Raw genomic sequence first — 12,220 nt, 5'->3', positions numbered from 1 at the left:
GATAATTGAGAAATCAACATCACAACTACTGGCCCTTTGAAACTTCACACCACATAGACTATATAGAGGCATCAGGAGTAAAGTTAGGAGTAAAGTCTACAACAAGGAGTAGCAAATTTTTGCATGTTTTTCCTATTGAAATTGACAATGCTAGCAAAAACTTTAAGTAAGAGTTAAAAACATAGTAAAGATACACAATCAAAGTTGAGAGCTAAGGACAAGAATAAAAATTTAATTCATATTTTAAGGGCACGTACAACAGTTTTGAATTGGGACATAGTCATATGTCCAATGCACGAGGAGAACACTATGCCAAAAAAGATAATATTACAAACTTTGTTCATTCCATTGGAATGAATGCATCATTCACTGCTTAAAGATTTCTTACAAGTTGGAAGTCCTTAGGAGTTAATGTGATACGCTTCGCATGTATTGCACAATGTTGAGCATCAGTCATCAAGTCAACTAAAAAGGCCTCTACAGCACACTGTAGAGCATGAAGACATTCTTTTGTGAAGCGATCATGTCTATCCTAACCTTGTGTCAAAAACCACCTCTTGCTTTCTGTGAAGTAGAGGTCTTGCACAATCTCATGAACAAGCCTTGAGAAGCTCGCCTTTGGAATGATGAGATCAAAAGAGTGTTGATACCTCCTGATTTTTCTCAGAGCCACTGTACCTAGCTTCCACTTGCGTATCTTGTGGCCTGGGATATTGAGGAGGACCCTTATGAGGGCGGCTTGAGGAAGCTGGGTTAGGTTGAGAAGGGGGTGCATATGGGCTAGTAGATGCTCCAAGGGGATGAACACAATATGGGGCTCTAAGCGGAAGCTTATTTGCAACTACCTTAGGCCTAGCCATCTTTTCTGCACAAGAGATGTGAGAACTCAATGAATAAGATAGAAAGTGAAACCCTCTTTTATATAACCCTAAACTATAAGACTCATTCACATAGATGCACACTCTCTCTTTCCCTCTTAAACTATGAATTGCATTCACACTGAACACATTGTTCATCTTATCTTAGCTCTCTTCGAACCCATTTGCTACCTTGTCGAAGCCTTGTTTCTAGCCACTTGGCATGGTTTTCTTTGGCACTTGAGGCTTCATAACGCACTCTTTAGGATAGTAATTGGATCATTGGATTGCTACCATTCACCCCTCCATATTACACATGAGTAAAACTATGCTCAATAGTTTATATAATTCATACAATTTTAAAATATTAACTTGGTACGCACCATGTAATGTGTGATAGAGATTTTGCCCCACACTTCCACCATGTTTCCGTAGAAGCTAGGCACAACATCGATAAATTCTTGCTTATCTTCATTGTTAAACACCATCTTGCGAAGTAAGGGAGCCAATTTGTTAAGACTTATCCAAACCTTAGCTTTGTCCAACCTTGTTTTTTCCTCCATTACTTCGATTAAGAACTGCAAAATGTAACTTTGTCCACCCATCGTAGTCCTGCAGCCTATAAACCATAACATTCCCTTCCTAATCGATGGGTGTTGAGAGAAACTTCCTAGCCTTTGCTCATCCAAATCAAGGCTTTTTTGGCAAGTTACCAGATTTTCTTGATCTCTTCTCATCTTTTTCAATCGTCACTTGATGCTTGTGTAGCCCAATTTCTGATAGCACTTACTCCACATTCCTACGTGTTGCAATAGCTTCTTTTTCTGGTTGCATCCTATAAGCAAAGAAAATGTATTCACATACAAGTTTCTCCATGATTCTAACAAAGGCATGCAAGGAACAAATGTGAATACGATCTAATGGAATGTTGAAGATGGGCTTCTAAGTGGGATCTTCTCTATTGTGCGTCGGTGTAGCACTTATCACCCTTTGTCAGTTCTTCTTTCTGTCCTTTCCTTTCACCCTCATCGTCAAGCAATATAGGTATGGATTCTTTGTATTTGCACCATTGGAGATTCCACACATGCATTTTAAAGTTTTCAAGTCTCTTGCAGGATACCCTTCAACCGAGAGTATCTCACCATGTCCCTGATGATCGATGATGTTTGGAATGCTTGTGTGCATAAAGAATAGTTGCATCACCTCAAATGTTTCCTTAGGAACTTCAAATGCAGCGAACCACCACACATGGTGCTCGGATTGAACACTAAAGTTCCCTGGATTGTTCTTGTTGAATTGTAAATCTCTATTCATCAGAGTTACACTAACTCTTTCAAGCTTAACTCCTTTGACGACCTCACTTTCATCCAATTTTATAATGATTGTAATGTACCACTACATTCCTCAACAGACATATTGTAGTACATTACCATTGCCGACTACACCTTGTAAAATCTAAATAGTAATTGTCGAGTTCAGTGAACTTCACCTCATATGCATTTTTGGTCCCAACCTTTAGTGTTTTCACGTATTGAACATGCATGGGATCTCCTATCAGCTCCAAAACCTTTGTATTAAATTGCCATCGGGCTTCTATTAACTTTGAAGGTTGAGGAAGAGGCACGATTCTATTTTTCTTTAGCACACGACCAAAACACCTTTGAATATCTTTGAGTAAGTCATTGTGCTAATACCAGCCCTGTCACAAATGAGTTGTGCATCCACAGATGAGAACTCATTTGACACATCTTTTAATGTGCACTCAATCACCTTTTTCTTCACAGCCTTAAACTTAGGATTGCTCAAAGTGTTTTCCAATGTACTTGCCTTCAGCAATCTACTAATACATGATCCAGCCTCACCCTCACCTAGATTCTCATTCTGAGCTCCCTTACATGCTTTGTTACGTCACTTCCACTGGCCGCTATTCACAATTAACTCATTGATTGGCTTCTTCTTTCGCTTGCGCTCCTCTGATAGCTTGTTGTTGATCTTTCTCAAGTCATCCAATTGTGCCTTTGCCTCCTCATATGAGATACCAATGCCATGGATAGTGTCCTGCATTGAAATAATTTGATTGTTTTGTTGAATTATAGTATCATTTAGCTATAGCACTTGTCCTAAGAGTTGTTGTATATGAAGTTGATGTGCAACGATCACATCATGACAATTTTTTATGGTTGCTTGGCAAGTTGTAAATACTTTGAACACCTGATCATTGAGCCACCTAGTATAACCGAGCAACCCATTTTCACCCTCGCACACATACTTCAACAAATTTGTGATTCCTGAGAAAGTTGTACGTCTATTGTTCAAGGGGTCAATTGGGTAGATTCCCCCATCAACCCACAAGTCCACATGTTTCAATCCCATTTGCATGTAACTTTGTGGTAGAACCTAGTATGCTGGGTTCTTTTGAATTATGGGGCGTATTCAATCTCTACCTCAATATACAGCTCCTTCTTTCCTGTATTCATTTTACTATTAATATAAATAGGGAGCCTACTTGGTTGTCACAGGAGGTAGAGTGGAGATGCACACAGACAGGCACACAAAGGTGCCAAGGGAAAGAAGGATGTGAGTAATTCACTCTATTAATGAAGGTTTCATAAACACAGAGAAGAGGTCACAATAGAGCCATGAGAGAGTATACATATGGGAGAAAATAGCTCAGAGAGTAGAGATGTCCAAAACTTTTCATATTTTAGACATTTCTATTTTACCTCCAAAAATATTTCCAAAAAACACGAAATTTGACCAGTTGATTTGTTTTTTGACCAAAAGCTAGAATATAAAAAATCCCCAAAATATCTTAAAAGGAATTTTTGAAATTTAACTTTCCTTATTCTCGATTAAAAAATCAAATACCTCATATCTACTAATCATTTTGCATTGAAAACGGAGCATTGCACTCCCATAGCTAACTTCTTTTTTAATATAAAATTTGGTTGAAAAAGACTTCTTGAATGAGGAGAGAGAAGGAATCTGAGTATATCTTTGTAGATAGTATAAAAAAGGCAATACGAGATTGCAAAAGTGGAGAGAGAAGAGAATTATTTTACTATTCTTCTCTCCTCTTTCCTTGTTTTAAGGAGGAGAGAGGGGAGGCTAAAAGGCCCATTTGTGAGTTCATTTTTTTTCTAATGTTTATTTTCCTCATTTTCATTTTTATGTAGACCACCCTGAGCCTACTGGCTACAACTTGATTTGGCCCTTATTTTTTCATATGAACTTTGAATATGATTGTCTAGGTACTAAATTGAATGGAATAACCTCACCTACAAGGAACCATGGGTAAAATTGTGAAAAACTTCTCAAAATAGCCAAAAACACTACTTTTTATAAATGCCACACTTTTTAACAGTTTTGGGCTTGGACGACTTCTAGCACTTAAGATAAGTTCTTGCATGTATCTAGATCCACCCAAACTTCTCATTAAGTTATTAAAACTTAATAATGGGTATTCACACTATTTTGGAGACCAATTCTAAACCTAGAAAAAACATGTTTGCATCTTGATTAAATCTTTCATAAGCATATATCTAAAATACTTGTATAGATGTATTTGCCTTGTTTTCTCTTCACTAAACATGTAGCCACAGGATGTTCACCCCCTCTAAACTTGCACATTCTCTAGCATGTGCCACCTTTACTCAACTGCAAGCTAACTATCAGTTCAAAGTCTTCCTTTTTTTCTCAAAGTTCTTTATCGTCTACAAACTCTTTTTCTTTCTCATCAACAATGACAACCTGTCATGTGTCTTCTTCTTTCTCCTCAAGATCTTCCACTTCATAGTCTTCTACTTTTCTCTTCTTGAATATTTTGATCCTCTTCCTTGCTACATGTATCCTCAAGATAGTCCCATCCAACTCTGTCAAAGTATATGTTGCATTGTCATAGGCATGCTTTAGAAGATAAGGTCCAAACATCTCTTTAAAATTTCCTAATAGTGCTTTGTTGGTTCTCAAGGCTACTATCATAAACCAAATCTTGATCCCCTTCTTCTATGGCTCTAGGCTTCAACCTATGTTTGCTATCAAATCTCTCCTTATTCTAAAATCTTGCCTCTTTAAGTCTCTGCACTGCTGTCTAAACATCTTCGAGTCTTCTTTCAAGTTGTTGAACTCTTAGAGCTAAAAGCTCTTCTCTAGTCATGTCATCCTACCACGACAGCACACTCCAAGTAACAACACTCGTCTTTATAGCATGCATCATTGGCTTCTATCCATACATAAGTTATATAGGCATATACTCGGTAGTCATGCTATGCGTGGTTCAGTCTGCCCACATAGAGCATAAGGCAACAACTTGGCCCCTCTCTAATCTTTCCTCTGTAAGTCTTCACCAAAGCCTTGATTATAGGAGGATGTCCTCTTTCGCTCTTTTCCATTGCCCTCTAGGTTGTAGGCTGATGATGTCAAGGCTAACTTGATGCCAAGCCTAGAGAAATCTTGCTTTATCATCAACATCTAGCTCACCTTTATTAGTAGCAGTCACTTTTCTCTCTATGACTTTCCCACAAGCTTTCATGAAAGTCCTTCATCACCTATACTTGAGTAGATCTATCACAAACTACTCTCAATGGTAGCCCACCTCTCTTTTTTGGGTGTTTCCATAACAACCCATCCTTCAAAGTGCCCATAAGCATTCTATCTAATTCTCTTGAACTTTGCATTAGTCCAATCGATCTTTCTAGTCAATGTGCTCGAGTATTGTCCAATTTGCAACCACTCATCTACATACAATGTTTCTTCAAAAGCTTCCACTAATGATACATGGCATACATGGTTTACAACTATGGTTGAAGCCTCATCATCATCTACAAGTAAGCTCTCCTCATCTTCATAACTTACTATTGATAGCATATTTGCAATTGGGTTTTCTTTTCCTACAATATGCTTAAATTCAAGGTTCATAAATTTTATATTGGTTATCCAGCTAAGCATAGCAATGTTGGGTGTAGAAATACTAGTGATCGTTCCAAGCAAGGGCAAACAATCTAACTCTACAACAATAAGAGCTCCAATAAAGTACTCTTTAACACACTTTAGGGTAGTGACTACACCACATAGCTCTCTCTTGATTTGTGGATACCACCTCTATCTATTATTCACAACTTTTGCACCGAATCTCACTACATACATGTTAGCATCCTCATCATCCTATCTTATGGCCCATCCAATCCCAATGAGACTGGTACCCACTGTAATCACTATCAGTCTACCATGCATTCATGAGTATTAGTGCAGCCCCCAACAATTTCTTAAGATTTTTGTCATTTCCTAAGCAACTAATATAGCTCGTCTGCAATATGTGCAAAGTGTAGAATCCAAATCATATAGAAGACATATGCACTAAGAAATCTCTTGACCTCTGACATTGATGAACAACTCTCCACAATCTTCTCTATACCATCAACTTTAGCAATGGAAGGTCTCCTTCCACATATAGACCACACATATGCCCTAATATGAGTACCTCATTCACTCCAAACACTAATCTTTGTCCGAACAATGTCAAGTTCACTTCCTCCAATCTGGATAGAATATTCTCACAATTTGCTATATGCATTGTAACAAAAAGCTTGCATTCCTAGCTATTAAATGCTTCATTCATCTCTTCTTTTGCACAACATTTGATTCACACATTATCCAAGAATGGCATTGTCAAATTGAGGAATATAATATGTAAGGACCTTGTTCATTGCATTCATCAAGTGAGACATGGAATTCTAGCTCCATCGTGGTAGAGTACACATTCTAACCAAGCCCAAAGAAGTCTTCGTAGTAGTCAAATCTCTACTCTCCAAAGCCAACTAGAATTGGTCATATCCTGAGTAAAGATCGCCTAAAGAGTAAATAGCTCTATTTGGCCTCAGCAAACTCATCCACTATTGACATTCTTGAAGGTTACTTTTTTCACCGATTGCATGTCCTAGATAAACCTAAGAGCTCTGGTCCTTTTTGGGCATTGTAAACCATTGATTTGAATAAGGTGCAAAAAAAGGGTTAAGAATCCACATTCTGATCTTCTCATTCAATCGGTCAATAAGCTTCAATAGATAGTCTCTAGGAAGTAGAATAGGTCGTAGATTCCAAGTAATATGAGGTATCATGAAAATAACCATAGGTGCTATGATCCCTAAATCTACATATCCAATCTCATGGGGATAGAAAGTAAAGGCCTTGCCATCCCTTGCAATCATCTCCTCAAAACGTTGTCTCTCTATAGGGAGAAGAAATTTCCCATTCCCAATCTTCAACTCGTTTAATGAATCTGTTTAGAAATTGTGTCCAATATTCTCTCGGTTCCTCAAGTTCGGCTGCCTTACAGCCCTCTTCATCTACTCATCATCACTGTCTAGTGGTAGAGGACTACAACAAGCTTTACCTTCTTATCCATTATTTTATACTTTGTCTCAGCTCTAGCTTTAGCCCTCTTATCAAACCACAACTCTTTTTACTACAGTAAATCAATAATAACATGATGTGTATCCAATGAATGCACATGCACAAAAGTAAAATCACCTTGCTTCTCTGATTTTAGCATGTCTAAAATTTTTGCAATAGTATCTAAACATGAAAGACCATCATACATCCTTGCAATACTTTCATCATCTTGCAATAAACCATGACTTCTCAACCCTGTCTCTTTCTTACAAACGTATTGCCTAGCAACTCTATTCATCCTTGCAACTCTCTAATAGCTCATGGAACTTTCTACAAATAAGCCAATAAATCCACATGAAAAAGTGGCAATGCCTAAAGGCAAGAGCTTTTCCCTTCATGTACCACCGTCATCTCATGTAATGGTGGTACTCAATGAAAATTCAGCTCTTTCGAGGGCAGAGGATAATCTTGCAGTGCATCCTTGTTTTGTGAATGGTTTACACAAACTTTCATAAATTGTACATCTCATTTCCCATCTTTACTCCTGGCCCATGCATAGGTAGATCCATCATCCATGACTTTGGTTTCCATCCATATAGAAGTAATGTAGGGTTGTACCAAAATAATAGGATATAAGTAAGAGTCCTACACGAAAAAGTGGTGACCATCTTGGACAACTCCTATGGAAACCTTTACGTTTGCATAGGTTGCATACAACCCCAACAGTATTACTTACTAGTTGCATGCATCTGCCATCCATGTTCTACATCAACGTGCCATTTACTACCCTCATGCAAGCTACGAATCACAACATTTATCTCAAAATCATGATCGATTAAAGCAATGCATGGCATTGTTAATCATCAATCTTGACCACTTACTAAGTAGTCGCTTGAACCCAATGGTTCTTGGAATAATGGCTATGGGGTATCATACTAGGTACATCATCTGTTGTGTACTATATAGGTTGTACACTCTTCATTGTCTTCTTATATCTTGCAACACTATCAATAACCACATCATTAGAATAACTCTATGTATTCATCTCTTCAATCTAAATACCCTGCACGATAGGCTCCTCCTCCTCACTCTGTATCATGATCTATGATTTCCTCATGAAACTCCTACTTCATGCTTCGATGTTGACATACCACATGCAATTATGGACAAAGTCTTCTTGACTTGGATTTCTAAGTGTAAAAGAGGGAACTGTAGAACTTGTAGGCCGACTATCTTCTTTGATTTTTTTCATCTTGATCTACAAGTCATGGATACTCTTGATCAATTCATCCATTCTATCATCCCTAGTAGGAGTAGCCATAGGAATAAGCTATTTTGCCATAACTTCTATAGCCTTGCCAAGCACTGGAGTAGTCACTAGAGTAACATATCCAACTTGCATCCTTGGTCTTATCTTCAAGTAGCTGCTCCAAACTCAACTAGAAAGAGGGATCTACATCTTGCAAAAATAATTCCACTTTCTCAAATTCAAGAGTGGCTAGTTCTATAACATCCAACTAGTTAAACCTAAACTCAAACTCCCACTAAAGATCCATATCTACCAATCGTTTGTTGGGCTTTTGAACCCATTCTCTGAAAGATCTTGTAGTCATCAAGCCTAAATCTTCAAGGAAAAATTCTTCTTTCATCGCCTTCTTAAAGTCATCCCAATCAAGATCTTCTACATAGATCTTTGTTATACGCATCTTCAAGGCAAGAGCTAAGATTCGAACAAAATCATGGCTCATCCTATGTGTTAGTATTTCAAAGAACTCCATCTTTGTAGCATATAGCTTCAAGTATTCAAAAATTCTACATCCCATTAAATAATTTCAACAGGCTCTCTAATGCTTGCAATGCTTTCACTGCTCTACAAACTCTTGCTTCATGGAAATTTGTAATCTCTAATGTTGTTGCTATTGTTACAAATACATATTGACGTAGTTGCCTTACTTCATCAGATGACCCAGAAGCATGTCCTGAAGATCATGTAGCATCTCCCATCTTCATGATTCTAGACATGGCTTTCCACATCGAGTTCACCAAACATAGGGGGAGGAAAAGTGTCAAGTCATAAACCACCGAGGTTCAACAAATAGACAAGTTACATGAAAATTTTAAAAGAACCCAAAACACACTATGTATTACTCTTTGATCAATTCTATACAGTATAACTACTCTCTCGGATTACAAACTCTATGTCTAAGGCGATGGCTTAGAAAAAACTTTGTCAAGACAATTGCTTGAGCACTCTATGCAATCCGAAAACTCTTGTTACATCAATACAATGAAAGAGTATGCTTCATACACTGACCAAAATAACTCGAAATGCACTATGGACAGCTCGGATGTGCTTCAGTCCACTCTCTCTATCAAAACCTTGTCGCAAACTCTTGTTTACGGTGGTAAATCTCTTCCAAAATCTCACCTACATAATAGTAGGTAACTCGTCATGGAAATCTACTCCAAATTGGATACTCCCAGGAAAGCCTTTCTAGGCAATCAAGAGAGCTATCTTCTGCAGAGATCTTGTGAACTAAAGTGATTCTACCACCTAACAGGTGTCTTTTGCCTAAAAAGGCCTACTCGAGAGCATCCAATTTGGAGTAGATTTATATGTGGAGTTACCTACTACTGTAGGCGAGATTCCGAAAGAGATTTACTACTGTAACCAAGAGTTTCTAAGAGATTTTTGACAGAAAGAGTGGGTTGAAGTACATCCAAGCCATCCATAGTGCATTCCAGGTTATTTTGGGCAATGTATGAAGCATAGTCTTTCATTGTACTACTGTAATAAGAGTTGTTGGATTGCATAGAGTGCTCAAACAATCATCTTGGCAGAGTTTCATATAAGCCATCACCTTAGACATAGAGTTTGTAATTCAAGAGAGTGGTTATAGTGTACAAAATCTATCAAAGCGTGATGCATAGAGTGTTTTGGGTTCTTTTGATTCTTCCATCTAACTTTTATCTTTTGAAGCTTGGTGGTTTACCGCTTGACAGTTTTCCTCCCCTGATAACATAGGGCTTTGGTTTGGCATATGAGCACTATCAATCTCATGCTCACAAAGCTAGCATACTTTGGATTTACTTTTAGTGTTGACACTAGAGAAGAGATATGTGGATGATCTCGATGTATTATGAATATTGGGTCCCAACGATATGGTATGAGGGTGACACCTTTGAAAGCTAGCCATGATGCAAGCTTCATCTACACATAAGAATTATGAGAGACTTATCTACCAGCATGGCTTAGTGGATGCAAGGGGCTGAGGGCCCCCATAGCACACCTTATTTTCTCCTTCTAACGCATGATCATTTTTTTCTTTTATGTATTTTATTTACACCCCCTCACTCATCGATAAGACACATATGTGATTCAAAGAAATCTAGTGAAGGGACCTTTTGTGAGGAGAAAGGTGGAAGTGTGTCGGATTTGTGGAGATAACAAGTGATCGCACATGGAGGCATGTTAGAACCTAGGAGGTTCACTCTCTTATAAGGTAGCCAGGCCACCCATTTAAAGAGTTTTGAAAGATTCCTACTTACAACTTGAATACAAGTAATATAATGCCCTTTTTACACTATACAATACACAAAAAAAGAGTTTTTTCATACCCCTTTCTTACATACATGATTTGTTTTGGTTATTGCAGTATCACTACCACTATGCATGAGTGACTAATGATTTTATACGTGTGTATATATTAAGTAAGGCACTTCAATGTTTAAAGTTTTATTTAAGACTAGAAAGAAATGTAGCTAGTGAAAGCTTTAAATAGACTTTATAAATATTTAAAAGCCAACTAGTAAAAGCTATATATTAAAAGAGGAAGAGACACTTGGTCATCAACTTAACTTTGAAATATAAAAGATCATTGGTGTATTGCAAGTCCAATTAGACTAAGTTGCCCTTGCACATCATTTTTGATACATTTACTTTCCCAACCATCTAAGATACAAGAGAGTTAGAACTACAAAGACAAGAATCCTAACTTTCCAATAATAATAATACAATGGACCCTACTATTGTTTCATTCTAGAGGCTTAAGCATTTTGCTTACCATCTTTTGTTTAAAATGCTAAATCCTCCTAAAATGACAATATAAACTTTGCTTAATCCCTCTCAATGTCATGATAAACTATCATAGCCGATAAAAGTCTAACCAAAGTAAAATGATAGTTGCAATTTTACCTCTAATAAAGTTGGTTGATAGGATCATGCGATTATATGTCTTTCAAAACTTTAATAATTGTGTTCTTTTATGTGTCTTAGAATGCTTGATACCACCACCTCAATTTCACTATAATCTTAACCAAAACTTCCATAAAGACCCCATAACTAAATACAAAAGGTTAGGATATTCCAGTCAAATGAGTGACTGTAGTTAGATACCATGCACAAGAGCAAGCCTTTTAAGTTCCTTACTTAAATTAGAATGCTTAATGTGCATAGAATGTTTGTACTGTGAACCATAGCATTACGTCTTCCTCATAAGGAATCCTCCATGTTCATACAAAGGAGAACTACTAGTAGGGTTAACTATTACTAGAAACCACCCTAAGCCTCCTAATATCTATATCAATATCTTATGAAAATGACCTAAATAGGTTACTTGATCCCAAGGCCTCTGTTCCCTTGCACCTCGATGGGATGTTTTTGGGATTCTTTGTGCCCTTGCACCTATCAATGGGATGCTTAAGAGGGAGAAACCCTTGCATGTGTGCAACTACAAGGATCATCATGTATTTGTGAATGCATTAATGCTATTAAAAGCTTTAAGAGTCAATTTTTGCGTGAGTTTGGTCTGTAGCCTTAGTTAAATCTTTAGCTTGTATAACTCCAACCATTCTTGGTGGTCTTCATCTAGTTCCACTTGTGTGTGTGTGTGTGTGTGTGTGTGTGTGTGTGTGTGTGTGTGTGTGTGTGTAGAGAGAGAGAGAGAGAGAGAGAGAGAGAGAGAGAGAGACTT

The sequence above is a fragment of the Lygodium microphyllum genome, chromosome 17 (genome assembly GCF_053477565.2).
Source record: "Lygodium microphyllum isolate KBCC chromosome 17, Lygodium_microphyllum_v1.1.10, whole genome shotgun sequence".
NCBI classification, from domain to species: domain Eukaryota; kingdom Viridiplantae; phylum Streptophyta; class Polypodiopsida; order Schizaeales; family Lygodiaceae; genus Lygodium; species Lygodium microphyllum.
This window is presented reverse-complemented; position numbering follows the sequence as displayed.